This window comes from Arachis hypogaea, chromosome 15 (genome assembly GCF_003086295.3).
Source record: "Arachis hypogaea cultivar Tifrunner chromosome 15, arahy.Tifrunner.gnm2.J5K5, whole genome shotgun sequence".
In the NCBI taxonomy this organism is placed as follows: domain Eukaryota; kingdom Viridiplantae; phylum Streptophyta; class Magnoliopsida; order Fabales; family Fabaceae; genus Arachis; species Arachis hypogaea.
In genome coordinates this window covers 64,908,618-64,928,112 of record NC_092050.1, presented here as the reverse complement: position 1 = coordinate 64,928,112, position 19,495 = coordinate 64,908,618, and the positions used below count along the sequence as shown (strand labels likewise).

At 38.1% G+C, this 19,495-nt stretch overlaps 1 pseudogene; it reads right to left on the bottom strand.

Moving 5' to 3' along the window:
- The window catches only part of LOC112748509 (uroporphyrinogen decarboxylase 1, chloroplastic-like), a 34,477-nt pseudogene that overhangs the window by 14,805 nt on the left and 177 nt on the right, over positions 1–19,495 (bottom strand).

Sequence of the window (19,495 nt, the reverse complement as noted above, 5' to 3'; positions counted from 1 at the left end):
TGCGACTTCAAATTCATGCGTGCGCGTCGTTTCACGCGTGTGCGTCGATGAATGCATCCCAAATCCTTAATTTTCCATGATTTCTCCACTTTGCATGCTTTTCTCTTCATTCCTTTGATCCATTCCTAGCATTTTCAACCTGAATTCACTAACAATCACATCAAGGCATCTAGTGGAATCAAAGGTAAATCAAAATTAGCGAATTTAAGGCCTAAAAAGCATGTTTTCACACTTAAGCACAAATTAAGGAAAAATTATGAAACCATGCTATTTCATTGAATAAATGTGGGAAAAGTTGATAAAATCTACTTAATTAAGCATAAAATGTACCACGAAATAGTGGTGCATCAAATCTCCTTTAGATAGACTTGCTAGGATGGAACTCATCATTGAAGAACTCAAAAAAAGAAGAGAAGAAGATCAACTTGCTAGGATAGAACTCCTCCTTGAAGAAATGATAAAGACAAACGAAGAGGAGAAAATAGTAAAAAGAGAGCATGAAGAAAAATTGAGACAGACAGCACAATCCTATTATGAAGAACAATTCATTAAAGAGCTGAGGTCACATAGAGAGACCACTTCACTCTTTCCAGAAACTGAGGAGTTCATTCAATGGTCGAGAGCATTGACAGAAAAACAAGCTGTCACCTTCAGAAACATTGAAGCACATTTAAACTATATAGCAAAACACTTTGGAGTGGTGCTTAGCAAGGAGGATGAGGACTAAATGGTGAGTATAAGGGAGGAATCAAAAGAACAAGAAAAAGAGGCACCCATACCAAGTGAGATTCCTATGAAGAAGGAGGAGGTTGTGAGAGTATATAAACCTAAGGCTCCATACCCACAGAGGCTACTAGGGGTGACAAAGGAACATGATAACTCACTCCCAAAAGACTCAATGCAACATCATATAGAAGAAAGGGAGGAAGTCAATCAAGGGAGTCCACACTCCAATGAAACAGAGAGTTGCATAGAGGGTGAGTTCATTGAACCACCAATTAAAGAAGCTCTTGATGAAGAGGATGCTCCAACTATCCAATAATACCCAAGTCTTTAGATCAAAGATGTGAAGGCAATAGAAATAAGCACCAAAAGGAGGATTGTGACCGAAAAACAAAGGATCATATTCATGAAAAAGGGAAGGTCAAAAGATAATTCAACTCCTGATCCAACAAGCAAGTTCACTCAAGCCAATCACAAAAGAAAGCTTGCTGAAAAAAGGTACTCACAACAAGGGGCATGAACTGGCTCCTTTTGCCACTTGAGTTCATTCCTCTTGACAAACTGGAAGAAGAGGAAGAAATTCATGAACAAAATGTCAAGCTAATGACATTAAACGAGCGCTTGTTGGGAGGCAACCCAACCAAAGGTAATTTTCTTTTCCTAGCTGTTTCAATAAAAGAGTTAAGTAGATTTATCTGCATTGCAAGGAGCTAAGTTTGGTGTTGCAAACCAAAATAATTTAGTGGTGAATGTGTAATTCTAAGTTTGGTGTTCCACCAAAGATTTCATTAAGAACACATTGTAACCCTCTGCATGAATAGTCACTAGCTCCAACCAATCAGGGAACTACTTAACAGTTGCTCAATTTCTAGTTCATAGTTGTTTTCTTAATAAAAGCACATGAGGTTCTCTGCATGTATTCAATCTGCTGCATTAGGCAAGGAACTAAGTTTGGTGTTCACACACCAACTTAAGTTCAGAAATTCACAAGCATACATGCATGCTAACTATTTCTCAAGTGCTTGGGGAACAAACAACTTCCAATAACTTTGCAGGAATTCAATCAATCTCTTGGAAAAAATATGCACCATCATCCAAGGAGACAAAGAAGGATGCAAAAGCTATGGATGATGATGACAAGGAAGAAACAAGAAGACACCAAGAGGTTGTATTGTACTTAACTGTTTCGGGTTTGTAGTGCTTTAATTAGAAGTCTAATTGTACCCTGCTGATTAGTTTACCTGTGTCTACATTCTGTGTGCTTGCTTTCTGTGCTTGTCATTTAAGTATGCTAGTCTAAGTGCCTAGACCACTACATCCTTGCTTGAATTGTATGCTGTGTTCTTGAGCTCAATAAAAGAAATTATGAGAATTTATTGTGAAAAATAAGAGTGAAATCCGATGTTGCAGAATTAAGTCCTAGTGTTGTGGTGGTAATTGCTAGCTAAGTTGGTTTATCAATAAGGTACAAGGCTAATATATCTCTTGAATTATGATCTTGAAGTGCATTCTATGAGACTTAAATGAATTATTAAGATCCTAAAAAAAGAGAAAAAGAGAAGGAAAAAGAAAGAAGAGAGCAAACAAAGCTAGGCACCAATAGTTTGAACCTTAAGGCATGTGCCTGCGGTGTTTTTGTGCAAGGATCTTCTTGGATGAGTAAGTTCTTAGGAGTGCTTTATCACTTGACAACTTGGGTTAACTAACCCGAGATTACGAACTGAAAATCCACTATCAAGAGCAACCTTGTCACAAAATATTTAGCAACCCAAAGAGGTGCTAGACACCAAGGTCTAAGGAATGAATAATAAACCATGTGCTTGTGCTGTATATGTGTTGAGGAGAGACTTGGGTGATTAAGTCCTTAGGGGTATTTCAACACCTAGCATCTTGAACCAACTGATTCGGAAATTTTGGCTGAAAGCCTATCCTAAAAAGTTGTCTCAATATAGAACACTTAGCTACAGAAAGCAATAAGCTCTAAAGAAGGAAGAAAAACAAAAACAGAGAAGTTAAGGATCAAGAATAAAAGTCTCATAGAAGGCACTAGAGTGAGAATTCAAGAACATATAAGAGCCTAGAAACCATCATGAACATGAACCTAAATTGCCATGCATGAAACTCAATGAACCAAGGATTTGAATTCTCTGAATAAGGACTTGTATCTCTTGTATTTTCATTTCATCCTTCTCATCTTCTATCACTTGCTTGTGGACAAGCAAGATTTAAGTTTGGTGTTGTGATGCCAGGGCATCTTGGCTAGTTTCACAAGCCATTTTTATAGTTTGTTTTAGGGTAGTTTCATGCATTTCTTAGGCAATAAGTAAGTATTTGGATGAGAATTTTATGCATGCCTTGATTCATTCAAACATGGTTAAATTGATTCATTTTCATGAGATTTATGCTATATTTACTTGTGTCTTAAGAATGGTGAAAAATCTTGTGAATTTAGCAAAGCTTTGATGCATGTGTTTGGTTGATGATAGGTGAAAAGAAGCAGAGGAAGAGCAAGGAAAGGGAGCAAGGAAACGTTCTGCAATAATCTGGTGCCAACGGTGGAGGGAACGTTGGTATACCAATGCGTACGCATCACCCGCGCGTCGCAGCAAATTTTTCCAATTTCTAGAAAGCCAACTGTATTGAGAAACGTTGGAGGTAAACATTCCCTCCAATGTTGGCACTAGATTCTTGCAGAATGTTGCCTTGCCCCCTTTCCTTGCTCTTCCTCTTCTTCTTTTAACCTATCATCAACCAAACACATGCATCAAAGCTTTGCTAAATTCACAAGATTTTTCACCATTCTTAACACACAAGTAAATATATCATAAATCTCATGGAAATGCATCAATTTAACCATGTTTGAATGAATCAAGGCATGCAAGAAATTCTCATCCAAATACTTACTTATTACCTAAGAAATGCATGAAACTACCCTAAAACAAACTAAAAATGATTTGTGAAACTAGCCAAGATGCCCTGGCATCATAACTTTTTATGTTTGGTGTTGCAGAGTGAGCTCTGGGATCATATTATCATCAAAGGCACCAAAAAAAAGTGAATCATCTTCAAGGAAGATCAGTAGCCACCATAACTGAGGTGGTTAAGTTTCATTATCCCTTCCTTTATTTTATTTCCTATTTTCTATTCTAGCTTTTTTATGATCACTCTTAAAATTTCTTTGTTTTAGTATTTTATTTTTGAAATTTTTATGGTTAGAAGATGTCTCAAGCATTACACATTAAGCTTAAAAAAGAAATTTTTGAAAAAGAAGTAGTAAAATACATAAAGATCTTGAGTTATATTATGAGTTATCTTGACAACTTTGATGTGGGTGGCCTTATCTTTATTTTCTGGATGTATGAATTAACTGTGCATAATTGATATTGAAGTTAAGCATGTTGGCTCTTGAAAAATAGTGAATTTAGAGAAGTATTATTGATTCTCTGAAAAATAAAAAAGATTGATTCTTGAAGCAAAAGAAACAGCAAAAAAAAAAGAAGAAGAAAACGAAAACCAAGACAAGGGTCTAAGGCTTTGAGCATCAATGGTTAGGAGGGTCAAAATTGGCCTAAAAAGCTCAAATGAGTTGCTATCCCTAACTATATGCTTGTGGTGTGAAAGTGTCAAGAAAATCTTGAGACTGAGCATTTAAAGTCATGATTCAATTCAATAAAGAGTACGCTTAAGAACTCTGAGCACCACTGTCTGAGAATTTAAGCAAAGCTAAATTCGAATCCAAAGGGTTCTCCTAGTTAAGTGCTTGTGGCGTTTATGTATCCGGTGGTAATACTTGAAAACAAAATGCTTAGAGTCACTGCTAGGTTCAAAGGTGCAAAGCACCAAAAATAAGCTGTGTTCAAGAATCAAGAAAAACTAAAAGAAGAAAATCAATAATATCATTTGGATTCTAGTTCCAAAGGATGCCAATGTTCTAAGCATCAAAGAAAAGTGAGATGCCAAAGCTATTCAAAAGTAAAGAGCTAATAGCCCCATTCAGTAATTGAAACTGAGCTTCATTGACAATTCTAAAATCTTATGTATTTTTCTTTTCTTTAGTCTATTACTTGTTTTTGGTTGCTTTAAAACAAGCAACAATATAAGTTTGGTGTTGTGATAAGTGGATATCTTATTCACTTTTTCATTGCATTTTCTTAGCGTTTTATTTATATTTTATTAAGTTTTAGTATGTTTTAGTGCAAAATTCACCTTTTGGATGCTACTTTGAGTTTTTGTATTTTTCCTACGATTTTAGGGGATTTTTGGGCGAAATTGGCAAAATTGGCAAAGTCTTGGTTAGAGACAAAGAAAGGATAGTAGATGTTGTCAAATCCTGACCTCTGTGCATTCCAATGAGCATAACATGCGCTATAGAGGTCCAATTGACGCACTCTCAATGGTGTTGGAAAGCTAACTTCCAGAGCATTCCAACAATATATAATAGTCTTAATTTTCTTCCAGATTGGCTGCCCAAAACGGGCATTGAACGTCCACATATGGAGTTCAACGCCAAAGAGGGATCAACCTCCCAAGTTGAACGCCCAAAACTGGCGTTCAGCACTAGCCGAGGAGCAAAAGCCAGCGAATTTACCCACTTTTCAGCGTACAATGCCCAGATTCCAAGTTGAACGCCAGGCATCAGCCCAAACACGCACCAAGTGGGCCCTAAAGTGGATTTTTGCACACCTTAGCTTATCTTATCTTATCCTTGTAACTTTTAAATTTAAATTAACATCTTTTAGGTTTAATCTTAGATGTTTTTACTATAATTAATAGACTTCCTTCCTCTTGAGGATCATGCCTCCCAGGAGGGGAGAAGCATAGGCACATTACTTTACACATTCTTCTCTGTTTTCTTTGTAAAGTATGAGTAACTAAACCTCCTAGTTAAGGTTAGGAGCTCTGCTTATTCCTATGGATTAATAATATTACTTTTTCTATTTTAATATATGTTTGATTTCATTCTATGATATATTATCGTTCTTCATCTAAATGAATCTGGGGTGGAACAAAAGTATGGCCCCTTATTCTACAAGAGTTCTTACGAGTCCTGACCTGGATACTATTGAGCTAAATCTTGAGAATACATCACCTAAACCAATAATTCATCTGGGCTAATTGAGGATATGTGATATATAATCCGATTAGTTATGGATGATGAGGTTTCTGTGGCGGTAAGGGTAGAATATTGAGCATCATTCTCCGATCCGAAAGATCTGACCTTGTCTGTGAAACTTTAAGTAAGATCAATGGAGTGTGGATTGCGTGAGCTTCATCTTCGTTCATATTGAATGACCATTGACAACGGCGTTTGATATGGATTAGAGGATATTAACTTACTGAGAAGACAGGAGTTAATCACTTACAACTTTTCCATAGAATGAATCATTCATTGTTGAAATAGTTAGTAAGAAGTATTAATCCGGAAAGATAAATCATCTCTAAATCCTTAACTGATTTGTCATTATTGTTTTTACATTAATTCCTTAATGCTTTCTTTATTATTTTGTTTTATGTGCCTATAACAACAACCACTATCTTTCTATTCGCCTGACTAAGATCTGCAGGATAACCACTGCTTGCTCAATCCAACAATCCTCGTGGGATCGACCCTCACTCACTTGAGGTATTACTTGGACGACCCGGTGCACTTGCTGGTGAAGTTATGCGAGTTCAATTTTGTGCACCAGTCACCCAAGAAAAAAGGTATTACCCTAAGTCCAAAAAAGGTTGTTACACCTAGGAAGAAGATAAATAGCTCGAAACCCAAAAAAGTGTTACACCAAGGACTGCCAAAAATAGAGCCACAAAGAGGTATTCTGGTGTTAGGAGAAATCACATCCTTAGAGATGGTTTGGGTGGATGATGACCGGAATTCACTCCCCATATAAAATGAATCCATTTTTTGGCAAGCGCACCAAATATATCGTCAAGTAATAACCCACTAGGAGTGGGGTCGAATCCATAGAGATTGGTAGATTTGAGCAATTTTAATCAATGGGTGAATTAGTCAAGCTGAGCAATATAGATTGTGATTGCAGAATTCTAAATGAACAGAAATGTAAATAACTCCAAAGTAAAGAGAAGCAGTAAAGTGAAGAGAAGTAAATGGCAAGAATGTAAAGTGCTAAAATATGAATGACTGAATTATAAATGGGAATGGGGAATGACAGAATGTAAAGAAAGCTATAAAGAATATGGAAGATAAGAATAAGGGAAATTCATTGGGATTAGGAGATGTTGCTCTCTTTGGATTAAATCCAGCACATCTTATCTTTAATCATGCAACTCATTGACCTCTTGGCAATCATGATTGATTAAACCCCAATTCCTTGGTGATTCAATCTCTCAAATCTTGATAATCAGCCAATTCTTTGGTCTAATTGCTCATGAAGAAAGATATGCTTGGTCTCTGATTATACCACACTTCCTCAAAGATCCAAATAGTGGGTGGATTATATGTCACTATATCCGATCCCAAAACCTAGATCTATTCAATTGTGAGAAGGGATTTCAAGCATGATTTCATGTTTCTTTTTCCATGGTTCCCATGAAACCCATTTTGTATTCAACCTCTTTCCCAAGATGATTGAACACTAACATGAAGAACGAAATTCCTTCTAGCAAATCAAAGAGAAGATGAAGAGAAGAAGAAATTCACTATCATTAATCCATCAAGTACAACAGAGCTCCCTCTCCCAATGAGAGGGATTTTAGCTACTCATAGCTTAGAGAAAAGTACAAGAGATGGAAGAGATGAAGTGAAGTGTAAAAGTAAAACTAAAACTTGCCAATCTAAGAGCTAACTTCCCAACCCCTTTTTCAGTACTTCTAGGGGTTATTTATACTACTCCTCTCACTAGAATTAAGAAAATACAAAAGAGAAAAGAAAATTACAGCTGGAGGGAAAAGGAGAACTCAATAATTGTGGCACATAAGCTTGGCGTGTGGCTGGCGTTTGAGTGGCGTGCCACGCCTAGCCACTAAGTTTGGCTTGGCGTGCCACGCCCAACTCCTCAAGTGGCACGCCCCTTGCATTACCATTGCTGGTGTGCCACGCCTTCGAGCCCAAATGGCACGCCCAGGGTCTTCTCAACATTGGTTAGCCTGGCGTGCCACGCCCTCGAGCCCAAGTGGCACACCTAGGGTCTTCTCAACATTAGTTAGCCTGGCGTGCCACACCTTCGAGCCTAAGTGGCACGCCCAGGCTTTTTCTTCTTGATCCTTGATAAACCCCAATTTTGCGGTTTATCTTGTGCTTATTTTCGGGGATTTTATCACCTTTTCTCACATTTATTCAACAAAATATCATGGTTTTGCAATTCTCCCATGATTTGTGCTTAAATGTGAAACCATGCTTTTTAGGCCCTAAAATTGGTGATTTTAATTCACTTTAATTCCATTCGATACCTTGATATATTTTTTGAGTGATTTCAGGTCCATAAGGCAAGTATTGGATGGAAGAAGTGAGGAGAAAAGCATGCAAAGTGGAAGAACTCATAAAGAAGTGAAGGAACCATAAAGCTGTCAAGCCTGACCTCTTCCCACTCAATCAACCATAACTTGAGATACAGAGGTCCAAATAAGGCAGTTCCAGTTGCGTTGGAAAGCTAACATCCGGGGTTTCAAAATGATATAAAATTTTCTATATGTTACTTCACGTTCAGGGGCGCGCACGCGCCATGTACTTGTGCGCACCGATGCTGTCCGTGGCCCACTAAAGTGAAATCGCCCCCAGCGATTTTTGAAGCACTTTGGGACCAACCCAACTCATTTCTAAAGCTATTTCATGCAGAATTCAAGCTTGGGCAAGGGGGAGCAATTGTTTGTAGCATTAGCATCATGTAGGTTAGTTTCTAGAGAGAGAAGCTCCCTCTTCTCTCTAGAATTAGGATTAGAATTTCTTAGATCTAGGATTAATTCATGCTTTGATTTACTTTTCTTTTACAATTTCTTGTTCCTCTACTATTCCTCTCTCTAATTTTGTATTTCATTTTTGTAATTGCTTGCTTTGTTGTTGATGCACTCTTCCTTCTTCTATTTTCTTTTATTGCAATTTATGATTCATTTTCTTTTATCATTGATTTGCTTTATTGTTGTTTAATTCCTTGCAATTGAGTAGTGTAGATTTATATTCCTTGCAATTTTACTATGCTTTCCTTTTATGCCTTCCAAGTGTTTGATAAAATACTTGGTTGGATCTTAGAGTAGAATTTTGTACTCTTGGCTTGGGACAGTCACTTAGGAACTTTTGAGTCACTAATGTCCAAGTGATTGACGATTGGGAGCCATTAATGCTAGATGTCACCAATTGATTAGGTGTAGAACTAGGACTTATGGACTTGGATTGATATAGCTCACTTGACTTTCCTCTACTATTAGTTAGGGGTTAACTTAGTGGGATTGATCATTGCCAATTCTCATGTTGTGGTTAGTGATTAGGATAGAGATCATTGACCACCTAACCTTGCCAAGACCTTTTTGTTAGTTTATTTCCTTTGCCATTTATATTTCTTGTCCATCATCTCAAAAACCCCAAAACATACTTCATAACCAATAACAAGGCACTTTATTGCAATTCCTAGGGAGAACGACCCGAGGTTCCAATACTTCGGTTTATAAAAGTTAGCGGGTTGTTACTTGTGATAAAACCAAAATTTAATTTGATGTGAGGATGGACTATTGATTTGGACTATACTAACAACGGAAATATTTTATGGAATTCCGAACCGTATAAATCCTTGCTATCAAATTAATGGCGCCGTTGCTGGGGAGTTGCAATGGTGTTATATTATTGGCTATTGTGAATATTGTGAATATGTTTGCTTTTTGCTTATTTGTTAGTTTTTGTTAGTCTTAGAACCTTGCTTCTCATTTTTGTTAGTTTTTGTTTCTCTTTGCTACTATGAGTTCTCACTCTTTTGGCTATGAGTTTGGTTCAAATTATGTTGTAGGAAATGGGAGCTACAATGAGGATGTGCATCAAGGATGGAACAATCAAAGATGGGAGGAGCCTCAAGGGATTGATCACCCTTCTTGGCCACAACAACCTCCGGATTCTTATGGGTATAACTCTCATCCTATTGCATATCAATCTAATGGATGTGGTGACCCTTATTGTGATTGTCAACAACCACCACCATATGCCTATGAACCACCTCCTCAACATAATTTTGAACCACCTTACTCACAAGCCCCTTTTCACCAAACACCTCCATATGATCCTAACCCATATCCACCATACCAACCACCTTGTGAACCATATGAACCATATGAAGAACCACCCAAATTCCACCACCAATACCCTCAAGAACCACCACCTCCATATTATCACCAAGATAAATCACCTCCCATGCATGATAACTTTCAACCACAAAATGAATTTCCCTTTCCACCACAACCCTCTATAGAAGAATACCCATATCCATCAATCCAAGAGCCAATGGATCACCTCAAGGAAGCAATGGATCGACTTCAAGCAATAATCCATCAAAAGGAGCAAGAGGAAGCCCAAAATAATTATGAAGCTATCGAGGCTAACCTTGCCAAAATTCAAGCCAACTTGGACTCATGGGACTCATGCAACAAGCAAAGCATCTCCACGGATGAATGTGAGAAATCAACCGAAGAAAGGAGCATGAAGGAGATTTTAGAATCTCAACATGAGGACAAGGAGATGGGTATGTCTTGCAACAAGTGGAGGAGGAAGAGATTGTTGAAGAAGAAAAAGTGGTTGAAGAGCTAGGCGAAGTTGAGCAAGAGGTGGATTTCAAACTTGAGAGCACTTCCACACTAAGTGACATTGTTGATGATTTTGTGGAAGTTGTTGAACCTTCTTCCAATGAGTTTGAATTTGGTGTTGAGGAGGATAATGCGCAACCTCCTAAGCATATAATGAATAATGAAGAATTGGAAGAAGGAGAGCAAATAACAAATCTTCCTCTTGGAGATGAGCCCACACCAACACATGATCCTTTGGTATTTGAGGAATCTTCTCCTCTTGAAATTGAGGTGGATGTTGAGATAAGTTCCACATTACCTCCAAGTTATGATATGAAGAATGGAGAAGAGCTAGAAGAGGTTGGTGAGAAAGTAATTGGACATGAAGAGCCTTGTCAAGAGGTGAAGATGGAAGAAACTTGCCAAGAGGTGGAGGTATTCAAAGAAGAGCACAAGGGAATGGAACTTACAAGACCATTGGAGACGTCCCTTCCTAAGTCACCATCCAACACAACATTCAAGTGGGTAAAATTCTTATCTCTAATCTTTACTTTCCCACTTGAATATGGTTTGATTGAAAATGATGGGCAACTTAGAGGTCTTTGTGGGGTTAACAACAAAAGGAAATTGAGTAGTGGGTGGAAATGCTAATCAAGGTTCTTTATGGTTGGAAGCTTAAAGTCTAAGTGCAATAGTTGGTATAGTTCTCAACTAAAGGGTTCTAGGAGAATGTTTAGATGTTTACTTGAGAATTCGGATCACTTCTCACCCAATTGGAATTGTGATGATCAACTTGAAGATGGGTATGGAAACAAGATTTGGGATCCGGGTATATATGAGGATCAATTTTGGGAACCCTTAGCTTGTGAAGGACTCCATCAAGACTTGTTGCAACTCACTGGAAATTTTGGAGCACAATGGAAAACTAAGCATTGGTGGATATTCCAAGATAAATTCAAGCACAAGCCACCATAACAAGGAGCTTCCCAAATGTCCAACTTAAGGACTTAAACTAAAAGTGCTAGGTGGGAGACAGCCCACCATGGTAAACTCTTTCCATTCTCTTGTATATATAATCAATGAATGCATTGAGTTGCCATTGTTAGGTAGTTTTCTTCTTTTCATACTTTTGAATGTCTTGCTTTGATTGATTGCTTATTAGATTCATGCTTTGATTAGAATAGTTATTTTTGAATTGCATTTTTCTTGTAGTATAAGTTTTGTTTTCAGTATATCTGAAAATTTTTCAAAAACCAAAAAGATTTTTTGTTAAATTTGATTTTTGATTGTTTTAGAATGCTTGTAGATTAGGAGAGTACCCTATTTTTGAAAGAAAAAAAGAAAAGAGAAGGAATAACGGGCATCCGCGCGCGCGCCGGTGGTGCATATCGCACTCTGGTACAAAAACCAGAGAGTTGTGCCAAAGTTGTGCCTGCTATGTGTCCGAGACCCACGCGCAAGCGTGCATGATGCGTTCGCATCGGTCGCCATCTGCACATCCACGCGTATGCATCGCTTGTCCCGTCTGCCCACCCACGCGCACACGTGCGTGACGCGTACGCGTCGCCTTCTGCGCCCTGTTTCTCCCCTGTTTTCTTTCTTCCTTTCTTACTTTCTTTCCCTTCTTCTTTTCTTTTCAAAAATTCCACTTTTTATTTTTTTTATTTTCATTTTCTTTTATATGTTGCATTTGCATATTATCACCCATTGCATTTTAATTTTGTTTTTATAACTTGTTCTTGTTTTCTTTTCTAAGTTTCTTATTTTAATAATGGTGTTGGATTCTTATATTCAATTGTTGAGAATTTCTTGGTTAATCTTGGTGCTTTGTGACTTGTTTGGCATTAATTGTAATATTTGTTCTACACACAAGATTAGTGCTTTAGTTCTTCCTGACTCCTGATCCCTTGTTTTTGTACCTCATCATCATTGAGTTAGGATGGGACCAAATGCTCTCATGCTTATCACTAATCTTGTTTGTGTCATTTATTGATTAAGCTTGATGCAACATGCTCTTCATGACATGTACCCAGGCTTTGACTTTTTCCTTGCATCAAGTATTAATTGATATGCCCTTTGCCTATATTGTTTTTTTTCACTTACATGCGTAGCTAACATGTAGGGAGAACCTTACTCTTATTTGGCACTAGCCCCCGCCTATGTTTTATTGCTTTGATATCTTTATTGTAGGCTTAATTCTCTTTCTCTTTCTTTCCTTTTAGGTTGGCCACTAAGAAGGAAAGGGAGGGAAAAGCTTCTAAATGGGGCAACAAACAAGTTCATCCGCACAACCTTTTGAAGGAGCTCATCAATTGTAGCAACCCGTCCACCTTGTTCTTCTTTGCATGCACCGAGGACGGTGCAAATTCCTAAGTGTGAGGAGGTCGTCCGACCGACCTCCATGGGTAACAACTTCCCTTTTCAACACCAATTTTTCAATTTTTGTCTTTGTTAGATTAGTTGTTGCATTGCATGATAAATTACATGTTAGTTAGAATTTATACATATTTCACCATTTCTTTTTATGTTAGGACTACTTGGTTAGGGTGATGATTTCTTTTCCAAGAAAAATTATTTTTAGGGTTCCCTACCAATTTGAAAAAAAAAATTTTTTGTGACAAACTTGCTTGAAGAATGTATTTTGGAACATGGTTTTTGAGTTAAGAACACAAGCATGTGAGTTTTGAGCCCAATTGTGTGGTTACATCATATAACCACTTATTTTCCATTCGTGTGTGCATTGTTCTCTTTTTATGATTGTGATCTTTGATTTGTTTGATTCTTTATGTCCATTACTCCATGTATACATGCATTTATATGATTGAGGCTATCATTTTATTTAGCTCACTTACCCAAATAGCCTACCTCCCATCAACCATTATTAGCCAATTTTGAGCCTATTTAATCCCTTTTGTTCTTAATGCTAGCACATCACTACCCTTAAGTGAAAAACAATAAATGTTCTTAATTTGGATCTTTGATTAGCTTAGGCTAGTGAGAGTGTGTATCATTTGAGTATGGGAAACTTGGGACATTGGTTGAGAGAAAAATGTGTTTTTGTATTTTGTTGAAGATTTTTGGGAATTGGGTACATATTCATGCACTATATGTAAAACCATATGCATTGATACATTTGTATATACTTTAAAAAAATGATGATAAAGAAAAAAGAAAATATATATATATATATATATAAGAGAAAAAGAAATAAAAAGGGGACAAAAATGCCCCAAAGTAAAGTTCAATAAAAATCAACGCATATGTGTGGTGAATTAAAGAGAATGAATGAGTATGTGAAAAAGTGGGAATCATGGGTAGCTAGGTATTATATTAGAATTATATAGGTTGTTATATGTGTTTGGTGAGATCCTAGGTTAATCAAAGATTCAAATTCCAAGCTCACTTGACCATATGCATCCCTACCTTTACCCTAGCCCTATTACAACCTATGAATAAGTCCTCATGATGAATGTATGCATGCATTGAATAATTGTTGATTGTTAGAAGAAAAACAAATCTTGGAAAGCATGATTAGAGGAGAATTGAGTGAATCGACCCTATACTCTAGAGCGACTAGAGCGGATACACTTCCGGTGAGGGTTCGATACTCAATTCATTGTTCTCGGCTTTCATGAGCTTTCTTCTTGCAAGTCTATTTGAACTTCATTTTGATATTTGAATTGGTAGAGTTTGTGAGTCGTCATATGACCTTTGCCCTACTTGCTTATGTATGTGCTTGGAGATTGATTTACTTTTAACCAAGTAGGTAGAAGCATTTTGCATTTAGTTGCATGCATGTAGATAGGTTTATATAGTTTCTTTGCATTGAATAAATGTTCATACCCTTTTCTTGTCCTTCTTTATTCATAGCCTGAGGACATGCTTGGTTTAAGTGTGGGGAGATTTGATAAACCCCAATTTTTTGGTTTATCTTGTGCTTATTTTGGAGGATTTTATCACCTTTTCTCACATTTATTCAATAAAATAGCATGGTTTTGTAACTCTCCCTTGATTTGTGCTTAAATGTGAAAACATGCTTTTTAGGCCCTAAAATTGGTGATTTTAATTCACTTTAATTCCATTCGATGCCTTGATATGTTTGTTGATTGATTTCAGGTCTATAAGGCAAGTATTGGATGGAAAAAGTGAGGAGAAAAGCATGCAAAGTGGGAGAACTCATAAAGAAATGAAGGAACCGTAAAGCTGTCAAGCCTGACCTCTTCGCACCCAATCGACCATAACTTGAGCTACAAAGGTCCAAATGAGGCGGTTCCAGTTGCGTTGGAAAGCTAACATCTGGGGCTTCAAAATGATTAAAATTTGCCATATGTTACTGTGCGTTCAGGGGCGCGAACGCGCCATGTACGCGTGCGCGCCGATGCTGTCCGTGGCCCACTAAAGTGAAATCGCCCCCAGCAATTTCTGAATCACTTTGGGCCCAACCCAACTCATTTATAATGCTATTTCATGCAGAATTCAAGCTTGGGCAAGGGGGGAACAATTTTTTGTAGCATTAGCATCATGTAGGTTAGTTTCTAGAGAGAGAAGCTCCCTCTTCTCTCTAGAATTAGGATTAGAATTTCTTAGATCTAGGTTTAATTGATTCTTTGATTTACTTTTCCTTTACAATTTCTTGTTCCTCTACTCTTCCTCTCTCTAATTTTGTATTTCATTCTTGTAATTGCTTGCTTTGTTGTTGATGCACTCTTCCTTCTTCTATTTTCTTTTAATGCAATTTATGATTCATGTTCTTTTATCATTGATTTGCTTTATTGTTGTTTAATTCCTTGCGATTGAGTAGTGTAGATTTATATTCCTTAAAATTTTACTATGCTTTCTTTTTATGCCTTCTAAGTATTTGATAAAATGCTTGGTTGGATCTTAGAGTAGAATTTTGTGCTCTTGGCTTGGAAAGGTAACTTAGGAACTCTTGAGTCACTAATGTCCAAGTGATTGATCATTGGGAGCCATTAATGCTAGATCTCACCAATTGATTAGGTGTAGAACTAGGACTTATGGACTTGGATTGATATAACTCATTTGACTTTCCTCTACTATTAGTTAGGGGTTAACTTAGTGGGATTGATCCTTGCCAATTCTCATGTTGTGGTTAGTGATTAGGATAGAGATCCTTGACCATCTAACCTTGCCAAGACCTTTTTGTTAGTTTATTTCCTTTGCCATTTATATTTCTTTTCCATCATCTCAAAAACCCCAAAACATACTCCATAACCAATAACAAGGCACTTTATTATAATTTCTAGGGAGAACGCACCGAGGTTCTAATACTTCGGTTTATAAAATTTAGGAGTTTGTTACTTGTGACAAAACCAAAATTTAATTTGATGTGAGGATTGACTACTGGTTTGGACTATACTAACAACGGAAATATTTTGTGGAATCCCGAACCGGTATAAATCCTTGCTATCACTCCTCTTCTCTGGAAATTTGAACTGGTGTGGCACGCCCAGGGTCTGGCATGCCACGCCCATTGTGTGTGCTTCATCTTTGGTGCACAAATTATGAATCACACTTTTCACAACTCGTACCACTGACCAGCAAGTGCACTGGGTCGTCCAAGTAATACCTCACGTGAGTAAGGGTCGAATCCCACGGAGATTGTTAGTTTGAAGCAATCTATGGTTATCTTGTAAATCTTAGTCAGGAAGTCAATTATGTTTATCAGTTGAATTGCAAATAAACAAGAGAGCATGGATTAAAGGTTACTTGTTATGCAGTAATGGAGAATATGTTGGAGTTTTGGAGATGCTTTGTCTTCTGAATCTCTGCTTTCCTCTGTCTTCTTGTTCACGCACGCACGTCCTCCTATGGCAAGCTGTGTGTTGGTGGATCACCGTTGTCAATGGCTACCTTCCATCCTTCAAGTGAAAACTACGCTCACGCGCTCTGTCACAAACGGCTAATCACCGATTGGTTCTCGATCCGGTTGGAATAGAATCCCTTGATTCCTTTGCGTTTGTCACTAACGCCCAGCCTTCAGGAGTTTGAAGCTCGTCACAGTCATTCAGTCCTTGAATCCTACTCGGAATACCACAGACAAGGTTTAGACTTTCCGGATTCTCATGAATGCCGCCATCGATTCTAGCTTATACCACGAAGATTCTAATTAAGAGATCTAAGAGAAACTCATTCAATCGTATATAGAACGGAGGTGGTTGTCAGGCACACGTTCATGGTTTGAGGAAGGTGATGAGTGTCACAGATCATCACCTCCATCACAGTTAAGCGCGAATGAACATCTTAGATAGGAACAAGCGTGTTTGAATGAAAAACAGAAATACTTGCATTAATTCATCGAGACACAGCAGAGCTCCTCACCCCCAACAATGGAGTTTAGAGACTCATGCCGTCAAAGAGTACAAAGTTCAGATCTAAAATGTCATGAGATGCAAAATAAGTCTCTAAAAGTTGTTTAAATACTAAACTAGTAGCCTAGGTTTACAAAAAATGAGTAAACTATGATGGATGATGCAGAGATCCACTTCTGGGGCCCACTTGGTGTGTGCTGGGGCTGAGATTTAAGCAATTCACGTGCAGAGGCCATTTGTGGAGTTGAACGCCAGTTTTTGTGCCAGTTTGGGCGTTCAACTCCAGCTTTTGATCCTTTTCTGGCGCTAGACGCCAGAATTGGGCAGAGAACTGGCGTTGAACGCCAGTTTACGTCGTCTATCCTTGTTCAAAGTATAGACTATTATATATTGCTGGAAAGCCCTGGATGTCTACTTTCCAACGCAATTAGAAGCATGCCATTTGGAGTTCGGTAGCTCCAGAAAATCCACTTTGAGTGCAGGGAGGTCAGAATCCAACAGCATCAGCAGTCCTTTTTCAGCCTGAATCAGATTTTTGCTCAGCTCCCTCAATTTCAGCCAGAAAAATACCTGAAATTATAGAAAAATACACAACTCATAGTAAAGTCCAGAAATATGAATTTTTCCTAAAAACTAATGAAAATAGACTAAAAACTAACTAGAACATAATCAAAACTATATGAAATTAACCCCAAAAAGCGTATAAAATATCCGCTCATCAATCTTCCTCTCTGGAAAACATTACTGGCGTGCCACGCCCTAGTGCTGGCATGCCATGCCCACGTATTGTATGGATGGTTCCTTGTTCTAGTGGCTGGCATGACACGCCCAGCATTCAAGTGGCACGCCCATGGTCTTCTGGTCTTGGCGTCCCATGCCTTGAAGCTCAAGTGGTACGCCCTGACTTCTTCCTTTATGGTTGCTGAAATTGGCGTGCCATGCCTTCGACATCAAGTGGCACGCCCAAGTGGTTGGTTAAATCTCTTCAAGTATTGGCGTGCCATGCCTGAGACTCAAGTGGCACGCCCAAGTCAAGGATGATAGCTGGTGTGCCATGCCTTCGATACCTGGTGGCATGCCCAAGTGTTTGGACATTCACCTCCTCCTCTGGAAAATGTAACTGGTGTGCCACGCCTTGGTGTTCAAGTGGCAAGCCCATGTTGGTGTGACTACTTCAAGCCTGGCGTGCCACACCTAGAATCCCAAGTGGCACACCCAAGTGTTGCGTTAAAGTTGGCGTGCCACGTCTTCGATACCAAGTGGCACGCCCAAGTGTTTGTCCCCTTCTGGATTAGTGAACTGGCGTGACACGCCCACAAGTTCAAGTGGCACGCCAATTGTGTATGATGTGGTTGGCGTGCCACACCCAGCCTGGCGTGCCACGCCCCTTTTGTGGCCTTCAATCTTGCTCTCTGAAAAATGTAACTGGCGTGCCACGCCTGGCTCCTGGCATGCCACGCCCTTGTTAAACTTCAAGAACTTCTTTCTGGAATTACCAACTGGCGTGCCACACCCTAGTGTTTGTGTGCCATGCCCATACAAAAATCATGGCGTTTGTATCAAGTGGCACGCCCAGCTTCACACGCCCAGCTTTATTTGTTGTTTCCTTCCCTTTTTGTTGCTCTTTTCACCTAAAATTCAACACTAACCCATTTCAAAGAAATGAACCATAATATTTATCATTTGGTTCATGAAATTGCATTGATTCAACGAGATTATGCTCTTTTTATGGTCGTTTTAGATAGGAAAAAGAGGTAGATGATGCAAGTCATCACAATACCAAACTTAAGCTTTGCTTGTCCCCAAGCAAATCAATGTGAGGTATTCTTAAATGGATTGAGACTTGACCTTAAAAGAAATGCATTCATTAACAGAGATAGGGGCTAAGTGTTAACTTATGTATGAATCTTATTGTTCTCATGTCACAGTGAATTCCTAGACTCTTGAGGATTCTTTCAAGTGTTTGCCTTCGGATCCCTTTCTATAGATTGTCACCTTGAAGTAGCAAGAATTGTTCCTTTTCCTTTGATTGTTCTTTCTTTTCAATTGACCACGACTCTAAGTATTTTGTCTCAAGACGACCCTTTAGATTAGGCTTTCAATTAGTACTCCCAAACCAGTTAGTTTTAGGGTACTAGGTTTTGAGACACCCCTAAGAATTTACTTGCTTAGGTCTCTCTTCTTGACACATCTTCACCACAAGCATCTACTAGGGTCTTTGGCTCTTTTGAGCTATTTGTTTCTTTCTTTTATTCTAGTAGTTGATGCTAAGAGCCTTGGGTCTTTTGCTCACTACTTCTTGATTCTATGGATATTCAAGAGTCATCCTTAGCATCTACTTGTCATATCCTCTAAGTCCAATTGCTCATTATAACTTATTTCCTTTCAAATTCATTCAAGGTTCTATACTTAGTTCCTTACCTCTTGGTTCTGAATTATCTCACTTAGTCTTAGTCTCTTTACCCTTGTTTTTGCAACAACTCACCATTGACTCATATGAAAACAAACTACTTTTTATTGATGCTAATGAAACTTGAACAACATTGCATTTTCTTTCTTCAAATTGAAATATAAGCATAAAGGACTCATAAAAATACTTCAAAACATAAAAGACTAAACAACAACTAATGCAAACTAATAACAAAATACTAATAGAAATTCAGAATTTTAAAATTTTTAACCATGGGACTCAACAACCTTTTATCCTTGGAGCAGCTTCAATTCAT